The following is a 13,469-nucleotide window of genomic DNA, read 5'->3' as shown; positions in this document are numbered from 1 at the left end:
CATATGGATGGGAGAGTGAAGGAGGATGAATGTGTAGGAGGCATAGGGTATATGTTGTGTTTGAATGAAGGAGAATGGATGAGTAAGTGGATGTATAGAGGGGTATAAATGTCTGAGAAGAAGGGAGGGGTGGGTAAGAAAGGGCAAGGATGGAAGGTGGTGATAAGCTTGGCTTGGGGGGCATGTTGGGTAAGGATGGGAGGGTGGGACAAGCTTGGTTTGGGTGTGATTAAAAAAAAAGGTTGGAGAACTGGGAAGGGGTGGTGGAGAGGGATGGATTTGGTTTGAGAGAGAGGGAAGGAAGGAAAGACAATTATACTACAATGTAATTGTATTTCTTATTTTATGATGTAAACCTGTTGTAAAATGAATAAGAGTTCTGGACCGATTAGGATAGGATGTCGAATCATTATTATTCCTTGTTTGTCATTACAACTAAGATATAATGGTGGTTATTGGTGAGAATTGAGAGGTGCTATATCTGGGGGATTGGGATGGGGTGACTGGGAGGGCATCAGACACTTCTCTGAGGTGTGCGTGGGGCCTCCACTCATCCCATTTCAGTCTCTCGGAGGACCCACTCACCCCAAGTAGACCCTCACCAGCCACTATACTTTAATTTCTAAGGCAATACAAGCTAACCACAGTACGTAAGTGGCAGTCTTTCTTCAAATGTATGTACAATGTATGTATCCACAGGTTGTGTTGGTACATTAAGAGAGCAGTCGGAGATAAAAAGGCATAGCGCCTCAAATACAAAGACATACTTTGCTCCGTTTTTTTGTTTTTTTGTTAAATGTCTGCTCAAATGTTTTATTTGGTTTTTCAATGATAGATGGAACAGATGAGGTTAACTTTGATTCTATACAAGACCAACAAAATCCAATTTATCACATGGAATGTGCACAGGCTCCATGATGGGGGGAAAAAAGGCCTTCTGTTCTCGAACACTTAAAGATATTGTCAGCGGATGTGGTATTCTTGCAAGAGTTATATTTTTTAAGAAAATGAGAAATTGAACCTTTAAAGAGGAGCTGGGTTGGAGAGGCCTATGCTGGCACCTACTGTAGTAACAGCAGAGATGTAGGCATCCTGATAAATAAGAAGACACCATTTTCCCTTATATTGCAGCACATGGATCAAGAAGGCCGTTTTCTAATGTTGAATTGTACCTTACATGGTGAAAAATACACATTGATTTCATTGTATATCCCAGCAGGGGCAAATCCGACCCGCGATATAATTTGGGATGCCTTTAAGGCGTACATTAGGGGAATGATAATCTCATACTCGGCAAAAGTAAAATCGGATTTAGAAATTAAAATTAATGAAAAATAAATCACTATCTTCAAAAAAGCCCATAAAAAATCTTTACACGATAAAGAAGAAAATGTCTGAACTTAAGCAGGAATACAGATGTATATACATCTGAATTAAACAGTCGGACAGATCTTATAGCCTTCTTAGACTCAATAACTGAAGCAATTGTCATCAGACAAAAAAGTAATCATTTAAAAACTGAGATCTCGCAAAAATACATTTTAGATGCTGTTAAAACATTTGCACAGAGAAATGGCATCAGGAATGGATGGCTTTCCCATATAATATATATTTTTTCTGCGATTTTATTTGTACTTTTATAAACATCATACCAACATCAACTTCATCAGACCTGCCCAGACCCACTAGCAGACACCCCCCCATCTCCAGCATCCTCATCACTTTCCAACACATGGCCTGAAACTGGATCATTTTGTTTCCCTCCATAGCCCACCCACTTTCAATTCTATTCAACATTTTGGGACAACATTAAATATTGTTACTTCGACAGTCTGCATCTGGGTCTTACTTTGATTCCTGATATTGGTGTGCTTTCCAATTGTTGCCTGCCGTATAGCCTCCTGCTGCTCCACCGACAGCGCCATGCCAGCCAGGATGCCTGAATGCCCCAGGTGCTCTTTTTTTTAACAATGCCCGGTACAGACAGAGATGACAGGGAGGGTAGGGGTTATTCTGGCTCAGGTTCAAGGAGACATGCCATTCCACTGAACCTGAAGATTGTAGTCTTTGGCCGGGTACAGGTCCTCCACTGACTGCACCTGGTCAATGCATGACTTTGAACACCTTAAAATGCATTTGTTGTAATGTGCTATATAAATAAAGTTTTGATTTGATTGATGACATTACAGCTGTAGAATATTTAATATACTGTAATTTCCACGAGGAAGTGAAAATGCAGTGAAGGAAGTGCCGTTTTTAAGTTATCAATTAAACGGCTTTATCACTTGACATCAATCACATAGTGGGAAGAATGATATAAATCAAGACTGTGTGAATGCATGTACCACTCCGAATAAATAAATACTGTGCCTTTGAAGATTTGTCTCTTGTCATAAAACTACAACATAGGGTGTCTAAACAAACTCAATTCTGAATGTCAATAGATTTTTTGATTCATTCTCATCAATGACAACATTCTAGAAATGAGTTATCACTCATCGAAGTCTGGTATCCGAGGTAATAGGGTTAATGATTACATAATTGATTAAGTGGCTTTTTCCTTGTAGAATGTTGACAGCTGTATAAAACACATTATTTTGCTAAGATGCTCAAACTTAACTTAATAGCTGTACTCACCGACACAGGAAAAACGTAATCCCACATGTTAGCCCTGACCAAACCGGTAAGTTGCCCCTCACATTCAGAAAGTATTCAAACCCCTTGACTTTTCCATACTTTGTTACGTTACAGCTTTATTCTAAAATTTATCAAATAATTTTTTCCCCTATTCAATCTACAGACAATACCCAATAATGACAAATAGAAAACAGGTTCTTAGAAATGTTTGAAAATGTACTATAAATAAAGAACTGAAATACTTTATTTAGATAAGTATTCAGACCCTTTGCTATGAGACTCAAAATGTAGCTTAGGTGCATCCTGTTTCCATTCATCATCCTTTAAACTTTCCTACAACTTGATTGGAGTCCACCTGTGCTAAATTCAATTTATTGGACATGGTTTGGAAAGGCACACACCTGTCTATAGAAGGTCTCACAGTTGACAGCGGATGTCAGAGCAAAAACCAGACCATTAGGTTGTAGGGATTGTCCGTAGAAATCAGAGACAGGATTGTGTCGAGGCACAGATCTGGGGAAGGGTCCCAAAACATTTCTGCAGCATTGAAGGTCCCCAAGAACACAGTGGCCTCCATCATTCTTAAATGAAATAACTTTGGAACCACCAAGAATCTTCCTAGAGCTAACCGCCAAACTGAGCAATCGGGGGGGAGAAGGGCCTTGGTCATGGAGGTGACCAAGAACACAATTTTCACTCTGACAGAGCTCTAGATTTCCTCTGTGGAGATGGGAGAACCTTCCAGAAGGACAACCATCTCTGCAGCACTCCACCAATCAGGCCTTTATGGTGGAGCGGCCAGACGGAAGCCACTCCTCAGTAAAAGGCACATAACAGCCCGATTGGAGTTTTCCAAAAGGCACCTAAAGACTCTCAGACCATGAGAAACAAGATTCTCTCGTCTGATGAAACCAAGCGTTACATCTGGAGGAAACCTGGCACCATCCCTACGGTGAAGCATGGTGGTGGCAGCATCATGCTGTGGGGATGTTTTTCAGTGGCAGGGACTGGGAGACTAGTCAGGATCGAGGCAAAGATGAACAGAGAAAAGTACAGAGAGATCCTTGATGAAAACCTGCTCCAGAGTGCTCAAGACCTCAGACTGGGGCAAAGGTTCACCTTCCAAAATGACAACGACCCTAAGCACACAGCCAAGATAACGCAGGAAGGGCTTCGGGACAAGTCTCTGAATGTCCTTGAGTGGCCCAGCCAGAGCCTGGACTTGAACCCAATTGAACATCTCTGGAGAGACCTGAGAATAGCTGTGCAGCAACTCTCCCCATCCAACCTGACAGAACTTGAGAGGATCTGCAGAGAAGAATGGGAGAAATTTCCCAAATACAGGTGTGTCAAGCTTGTAGCGTCATACCCAAGAAGACTTGAGGCTGTAACCACTGCCAAAGGTGCTTCAACAAAGTACTGAGTAAAGGGTCTGAATACTTATGTAAATGTAATATTTCATTTTTTCATTTTTTATAAATTTACAAATATTTGTCAAAACCTGTTTTTGCTTTTCATTATGGGGTATTGTGTGTTGATTGAGGGGGAAAAAACAATTGAATCAATTTTAGAAAAAGGCTGTAATGTAACAAAATGTGGAAAAAGTCAAGGGGTCTGAATACTTTCCGAATGAACTGTATATATATATATAGTTTGGGGGCACCTAGTCATTCCAGGGTTTTTCTTGATTTTTACTATTTTCTACATTGTAGAATAATAGTGAAGACATCAAAACTATGAAATAAAACATATGGAATCACGTAGTAACCAAAAAAGTGTTAAACAAATATATTTTCAAAATATATTTTATATTTGAGATTCTTCAAAGTAGCCACCCTTTGCCTTGATGACAGCTTTGCACACGCTTGAAATTATATATATATTAAATTACATATATATTAACAACCCCACCCACTCTGTCATCACAACAGTTAGCATTATTATATTTAATTTTCATTCTAATCTAGATGTTGGCTTTGGATTTGTGGCTACACAATAAGACGTCAATTGTTCCAGAAAAAGATATACGAAATCCAAATATGTTGACTAACCCAGATTGTCACGTCCTGACCAGTAAAGGGGTTATTTGTTATTATAGTTTGGTCAGGACGTGGCAGGGGGTATTTGTTTTATATGATTCGGGGTGTGTGTGTATGTAGAGGGGTGTTTGGTTTATGTATTCTGGGGTTTTTGTCATTGTTCTATGTTAGTGTATTTCTATGTTCTGTCTAGTCATTTCTATTTCTATGTGTAGGTAATTGGGGTTGGGGCCTTCAATTGGAGGCAGCTGTCTTTCGTTGCCTCTGATTGAAGGTCCTATAAATAGGAATGTGTTTGTCATGGGATTTGTGGGAGGTTGTTCTTTGCATAGCTGTGTGTTGACTGCAAGACTGTTTGTCGGCCGTTTATCGGTTTCGTCTTTTGTTTATTAAGTGTTCACATTAAAAGTTAAATATGAGCACTCAACCCGCTGTGCCTTGGTCCATCCATTACGACAACCGTTATACAGATCTTGTTGGGAAAGCCAAATGGGTCACAGCATGGAAAACCTCACTACATGATGCCAGGGTTTTGGCTATGTTAGGTTCTAAATAAACAGAGTAAAAACTACAGGACAACTAGGTTCTAAATAAACAGAGTAAAAACTACCGGACAACTAGGAAAAGCTCAAACCAAGTATATTAACCCAATGGGTCAAACAGCTGAAAAGACAAAGACATGTTTCCACCAGCACAAGTATTTTATACCCCCCTTTAGGCAGAGTCTCCTCCTTGCACCTCTAAACACTACATCTTTGTCGCTAGGCAGGAGGTTAAGTGATGTGGGTCATAAACTGTTCCTTCTCCCTTCATGTGATCTGACCTGACCTCGGCCCCCATTCCTCACTTATCCACAGCTATGCACCCTTATCAGTGACTGCAACCATGTGATTGCCTTTTCCCCTCCTTAGTAACTCTCCAAGCCCATGGCTCATATACAACCTCAACTGATCCCACCATATACATTCCTCCTACCATTAACTTCTGGTGTAGCAAGTTTTTCAAATTACAACCCAACACTCCCTCCTATTTGAATAGTAATTCCATATTGTTCAACATCACATAAACTTTGAAATTACTTATAAATGAACAAAGAATAAAACATGACTAACAATTCACAGTTGATAATTAGGTTTACACCTCTGAGACTTATGGCCTCTGATCTATAATCACAGTATGCACACTCTTATTTCTATCTCTCGTCGGACGACTGATAATGACATTTCAGCTGGAGCTTTTGAGTTCCTCCATTTCCTCCTTTGGGTTCCTAAGAGATTGATAGCACAAAACTTGAAAACCAAAAAGAAATACAAAACATAACGAGTATTAATAATGTGTTAAGTTATGCATAATTATATATGCAACGAAAAAAGTTTGATAACATGACGATTCTCACTCTCTGACTCTATGCCTTCGGGATACTTTTCTGCTGGGTTCCACAAACATGAAGACCCTAAAAAACCTCCTTATGCTTTCACCCAGTATTCCCCGTCAGGCCACAGGTTCCAAGAGGTGTTTCCAAGCCATGTCATTTTCACTTTGTTCCCCATCTCCTTCTTCCTCCATAGCCACTCAATATATACGTGCGGTGGCTTTAATCAACTTTACCACATCTTGAGGTAACTCAGCACTGTATATATGTTTCACATCAATGGCCCCAGAAGATCATATCCCAACAGTGCTACCAAGGTAACCCCTGCTACTACTAACACTGCCCATGATGCATACTTCACAATACCCCTCATTTGCACCGTAGTCCAGTTCCATGCTGTTTTTATAGCATCCTTCACCACTACTACCGCTCCTTCAGTTACTGTCAGACGTGAATGTCGATTATGGCAGCCCCCCACAACTCTCTGATTCAGAGGGGTTGGGTTAAATGCGGAAGACACATTGCAGTTGAATGTATTCAGTTGTACAACTGACTAGGTATCCCCCTCTCCCTACAGCAACTTCTGGAATCTGTCTCCTAGTCTCCTATTGTCTTCGTGGTTCACTGATAGATCTAGGACTGAACCTTTCAGATAGTCCCTACCTGTCTCCCAACTCATACCAGCCCGCCCGACTAGCATCACTACTCTGGACAGTTCTGACTTAGAATATGTGGACCACTACAAATACCTAGGTGTCTGGCTAGACTGTAAACTCTCCTTCCAGACTCATATTAAACACCTCCAATCCAAAATTAAATCTAGAATCGGCTTCCTATTTCGCAACAAAGCCTCCTTCACTCACGCTGCCAAACATACCCTCGTAAAACTATCCTACCGATCCTCGACTTTGGCGATGTCATTTACAAAATAGCCTCCAACACTCCACTCGGCAAATTGGATGCAGTCTATCACAGTGCCATCCGTTTTGTCACCAAAGCCCCATATACCACCCACCACTGCGACCTGTATGCTCTCGTTGGCTGGCCCTAGCTACATATTCGTCGCCAGACCCACTGACTCCAGGTCATCTATAAGTCATTGCTAGGTAAAGCTCTGCCTTATCTCAGCTCACTGGTCACCATAACAACACTCACCCGTAGCACGCGCTCCAGCTGGTATATTTCACTGGTCACCCCCAAAGCCAATTCCTCCTTCGGCCGCCTTTCCTTCCAGTTCTCTGCTGCCAATGGCTGGAACGAATTGCAAAAATCGCTGAAGTTGGTGACTTATATTTCCCTCACTAACTGTAAACATCAGCTATCTGAGCAGCTTACCGATCGCTGCAACTGTACACAGCCCATCTGTAAATAGCCCATCCAACTACCTACCTCATCCCCATATTGTTTTTATTAACTTTTGCACACCATTATTTCTACTTGCACATCATCATCTGCACATCTATCACTCCAGTGTTAATTTATTAAATTGTAATTACTTCGCTACTATGGCCTATTTATTGCCTTACCTCCTTACGCCATTTGCACACACTGTATATAGATTTTTCTATTGTGTTATTGACTGTACCTTTGTTTATTCCATGTGTAACTCTGTGTTGTTGTTTGTGTCGCACTGCTTTGCTTTATCTTGGCTAGGCCGCAGTTGTAAATGAGTTCTTATTCTCAACTTGCCTACCTGGTTAAATAAAGGTGAAATAAAAAATAAAAAAATACAAATAACCGGTTCCCTAGCCACCAACATCCCCAATGACCTCCTGTGCTCTGCTGGAGTCGGTACCTGTGGATAATACTTACCTGTGCTCAGGTTAGGTAAACATCTCTCATCCAACTGAACCTTATAGATACTCCCTACCTATCTCCCAACTCATACCCAGTTCCCTAGCCACCAACATCCCCAATGACCTCCTGTGTTCTGCTAGTCAGTACCTGTGGATAATACTTCCCTGTGCTCAGGTTAGGTAAACATCTCTCATCCAACTGAACCTTATAGATACTCCCTACCTATCTCCCAACTCATACCCGGTTCCCTAGCCACCAACATCCCCAATGACCTGTGTTCTGCTACAGTCAGTACCTGTGGATAATACTTCCCTGTGTTCTGCTACAGTCAGTACCTGTGGATAATACTTTCCTGTGCTCAGGTTAGGTAAACATCTCTCATCCAACTGAACCTTATAGATACTCCCTACCTATCTCCCAACTCATAAACCGGTTCCCTAGCCACCAACATCCCCAATGACTTCCTGTGTTCTGCTAGTCAGTACCTGTGGATAATACTTCCCTGTGCTCAGGTTAGGTAAACATCTCTCATCCCAAGGCCGATCTACACTCACAGTGTAAACACTTACAGTGTAAACTTTGGGTCTAACGGTTGATAAGCAGCCACCTGACACTTTCCGTTTACCATCACTCGGTCCCAATCTTCTGGGAGATATGTCAAGTGTTTACATATTCTCCCCTTAGGATGTTGTCAAGAGTATAATTACCCCAACAAGCTATCTTTCCCCAGGTTCGTGGTCTGCTGGTGTCTAAAACTTTCCTTGACCACTTCACTCCTCTAGTTGCTATACTAAAGGGCATCACCGGTGAATAAATCTCCTTTTACGAGATGGCACTTCCCCCACACTATCCTTTGCTGCTCCATCGCCAGCAATGGATGTGTCCACGCTGTCAGCCTCCTGAAATGTTTTTAGTTCTGGTAGCATTAATCTGAAAGTTATTGACTGACCTTCAGCTGATTGAAAAAGTGACAATCTAATTTCGTTCTTTAGACTCTGTGTCATTACGTTCCTTCCACACTCCTGTCTGTAATAAAACTACACCTTGGTCTGAACAGCCTATGTCCAATGTACTAGTCTTGTTATCAAGTCGCTCCACCCAGATCACCATACCTTTGACTAGTGATCTGTCTGGTATCTGTAGCATTAGTACTGACTCTACCCTAATGCATTCTCTTGTCTTCATATTTGGCAACCCATTCTATGCTAATAGTAAATCTATCCTTTTTCATGGTTCAGTAAACATTAAAGCAACTGACACAAAGACTATGGCGGTTGAAGTAGCTCCCAGAACCCACCCAACTGCTTGTTTACAGTGGAATCTAGTCTTCCTCACTCTCTTTAGCTCCTCTTCCTCTGTCATGGCGGCTTCCAGCTCACCCATTATGCAGCTGGACCTCATTTCACGTGAGAAGTGTGAACCCACCGAGGAGAGGCTGTGGGCTTTACTGCTGCAGGTGCTGTAAGGAGAACTGTGTTGTCCAGACCAATGCCGTCCCAACACCCCTGCCTGGTGATCTTGATGTACATTCGGTCTCCAGGATTCAGCCCGTGCTCTCGGTTATCTCCTGGTGCCTGCTCCTCATGTGCTGCTTTCACCTGGGAATATACACACTGCAACGCATGGGTAATTTTCTGACAATAGGACAACATAGACTCTCCCATTATTGCCAGATCAGTAATTTGTGACGTGAATAACAGCTCCTGGTACTCATCGGTTACCCCGTTACCACTTCATGTGGTGTGAGTCCTGTGGTGGCGTTAGTTGATGCCCTCATTGACAGTACCACGGTTCTTCCCTGTGGCTCAGTTGGTAGAGCATGGTGTGTGCAACGCCAGGGTTGTGGGTTTGATTCTCATGGGGGGCCAGTACAAAAAAAATAAGAAATGAAATGTATGTATTCACTACTGTAAGTTGCTCTGGATAAGAGCGTCTGCTAAAATGACTAAAATGTAAATTCGTAACCCAGTCTTTCCCTTCGGTGCTCAACGTCTTGAACAATTTTTCTTTAATCGAACGATTCTGACGCTCCGTAATCCCCACCGCTTGCGGACTATATGGACAATGAAAAGCATGGGTGATTCCCAAAGCCTTACACACCGCCGGTGATACTTTGGAGGTGAAATGTGTCCCTTGATCAGAATCTAATGTCCGGAATAAGCCCCATCTCGGCATCACTTCCCTTAACAAAGTTTGTGCTACAAAGTTCGCTGAAGCTGAGGAAGTTGCAAATACTTCTGTCCATCTGGAGAATCTGTCCACCACCACCAATGCATTAGTCTTTCCCCTGCACCCATGTTCTAACCACTCCCACATTTCTTTCTTGTTAGTTTGCTGCTGTAACTCTTTTAGACTTGAATCCCAGCCCTTATATTCACAATATTTACATGCGGTTCCTTAACACCTTCCCATCAAATCAAATCAAATTTCATTGGTCACATGCAGATGTTAATGCGAGTGTAGCGAAATGCTTATGCTTCTAGTTCCGACAGTGGAGTAATATCTAACAAGTAATCTAACAAATTCACAACAACTACCTTATACACACATGTAAAAGGGATGAATAAGAATATGTACAAATAAATATATGGAGTGATGGCCGTGCGGCATAGGCAAGATGCAGTAGATGGTATAGAAAACAGTATATACATATGAGATGAGTAATGTAGGATATGTAAACATTATTAAAGTGGCATTATTTAAAGTGACTAGTGATAACTTGATTAAATCCATTTAGTAAAGTGGCCAGAGATTTGAGTCTGTATGTTGGCAGCAGCCTCTATGTTAGTTATGGCTGTTTAACAGTCTGATGGCCTTGAGAAAGAAGCTGTTTTTCAGTCTCTCGGTCCCAGCTTTGATGCACCTGTACTGACCTCGTCTTCTGGATGATGGTGGTTGTTGTCCTTGATGATCTTTTTGGCCTTCCTGTGACATCGGGTGCTGTAGGTGTCCTAGAGGGCAGGTAGTTTGCCCCCAGTGATGCGTTGTGCAGACCGCACTACCCTCTAGAGAGCCTTGCGCTAGAGGGCGGTGCAGTTGCTGTACCAGGTGGTGATATAGCCGACCGGATGCTCTCGATTGCGCATCTGTAAAAGTTTATGAGTGTTTTTGGTGACAAGCCATATTTCTTCAGCCTCCTGAGGTTGAAGAGGCTCTGTTGCGCCTTCTTCACCACGCTGTCTGTGTGTGTGACCATTTCAGTTTGTCTGTGATGTGTATGCCGAGGAACTTAAAAAACCTTCCACCTTCTCCACTACTATCCCGTCAATGTGGATGGGGGGGGCGTGCTCCCTCTGCTGTTTCCTGAAGTCCACGATCATCTCCTTTGTTTTGTTGACGTTGAGTGAGAGGTTATTTTCCTGACACCACACTCCGAGGGCCCTCACCTCCTCCCTGTAGGCCATCTCTTCGCTGTTGGTAATTAAGCCCTACCACTGTAGTGTTGGAGTTGAGTTGGAGACGTGCACGGCCACACAGTCATGGGTGAACAGGGAGTACAGGAGAGGGCTGAGAACGCACCCTTGTGTGGCCTCTGTGTTGAGGATCAGCAGGGTGGAGATGTTGTTTCCTACCTTCACCACCTGGGGGCGGCCCGTCAGAAAGTCCAGGACGCAGTTGCACAGGGCAGGGTCGAGACCCAAGGTCGCGAGCTTAATGACGAGTTTGGAGGGTACTATGGTGTTAACCTGTTGGGGATAGGGGGCAGTATTTGCACGGCCGGATAAAAAACGTACCCGATTTAATGTGGTTACTACTCCTGCCCAGTAACTAGAATATGCATATAATTATTGGCTTTGGATAGAAAACACCCTAAAGTTTCTAAAACTGTTTGAATGGTGTCTGTGAGTATAACAGAACAAAAACCTGAGAAGATTTCATGCAGGAAGTGGCCTGTCTGACAAGGTGTTGTTGTTCTTGCCTCTGTTTATTGAAGAGTCAGGATCTTAGCTGTAACGTGACACTTCCTACGGCTCCAATAGGCTCTCAGAGCCCGGGAAAAAGCTGAACGATGTCGAGGCAGCCCCAGGCTGAAACACATAATCGCCTTTGCCAAGTGGCCGATCAGAGGACAAAGGAATTAGGCGCGTGCCCGAGTCGACCCAGTGATATATTTTCTTTCGGCTGTTTACCTAATTGCAGATTCCCGGTCGGAATATTATCGCTTTTTTACGAGAAAAATGGCATAAAAATTGATTTTAAACAGCGGTTGACATGCTTTGAAGTAAGGTAATGAAATATTTAGAAATCTTTTGTCACGAAATGCGCCGTGCGCGTGACCCTTATTTACCATTCGGATAGTGTCTAGAACGCACAAACAAAACGCCGCTGTTGGAACATAACTATGGATTATTTTGGACCAAACCAACATTTGTTATTGAAGTAGAAGTCCTGGGAGTGCATTCTGACGAAGAACAGGAAAGGTAATCAAACTTTTGTAATAGTAAATCTGATTTTGGTGAAGGCTAAACTTGCTGGGTGTCTAAATAGCTAGCCCTGTGATGCCGGGCTATCTACTGAGAATATTGCAAAATGTGCTATCACCAAAAAGCTATTTTAAAATCGGACATATCGAGTGCATATCGAGTTCTGTATCTATAATTCTTTAAATAATTGTTATGCTTTTTGTGAACGTTTATCGTGAGTAATTTAGTAAATTGTTAGTAAATTCGCCGGAAGTTTGCGGGGGGTATGCTAGTTCTGAACGTCACATGCTAATGTAAAAAGCAGTTTTTTTTATATAAATATGAACTTGATTGAACAAAACATGCATGTATTGTATAACATAATGTCCTAGGTGTGTCATCTGATGAAGATCATCAAAGGTTAGTGCTGCATTTAGCTGTCTTCTGGGTTTTTGTGACATTATATGCTAGCTTGAAAAATGGGTGTCTGATTATTTCTGGCTGGGTACTCTGCTGACATAATCTAATGTTTTGCTTTCGTTGTAAAGCCTTTTTGAAATCGGACAGTGTGGTTAGATTAACGAGAGTCTTGTCTTTAAATAGCTGTAAAATAATCATATGTTTGAGAAATTGAAGTAATAGCATTTCTAAGGTATTTGAAAATCGCGCCACAGCATTCAACTGGCTGTTACGTAGGTGGGACGAATTCGTCCCGCCGGTCCTAAAGAGGTTAAATGCCGAGCTGTAGTCAATGAACAACATTCTGACACAGGTATTCCTCTTGTCCAGATGGGATAGGGCAGTGTGCAGTGTGATGGCGATTGCATCGTCAGTGGACCTATTGGGGCGGTAAGCAAATTGGAGTGGGTCTAGGGTATCAGGTAGGGTGGAGGTGATATGGTCCTTGACTAGTCTCTCAAAGCACTTCATGATGACAGAAGCAAATGCAATGGGGTGATAGTAATTTAGTTCAGTTACCTTAGCTTTCTTGGGAACAGGAACAATGGTGGCCATCTTGAAGCATGTGGGGATAACAGACTGGGATAAAGATTGGTTGAATATGTTCGTAAACACACCAGCCAGCTGGTCTAGGGGACGTGGCTAGGGATGCCGTCTGGGCCGGCAGCCTTGCGAGGGTTAACATGTTTAAATGTTTTACTCACGTTGGCCACGGAGAAGGAGAGAACATAGGCTTTGGTAGAGGGCCGTGTCAGTGGCACT

This window comes from Salmo salar, chromosome ssa04, assembly GCF_905237065.1.
Source record: "Salmo salar chromosome ssa04, Ssal_v3.1, whole genome shotgun sequence".
In the NCBI taxonomy this organism is placed as follows: domain Eukaryota; kingdom Metazoa; phylum Chordata; class Actinopteri; order Salmoniformes; family Salmonidae; genus Salmo; species Salmo salar.
The sequence above is the reverse complement of the archived record's forward strand: the minus strand, read 5'-3'. Positions refer to the sequence as shown.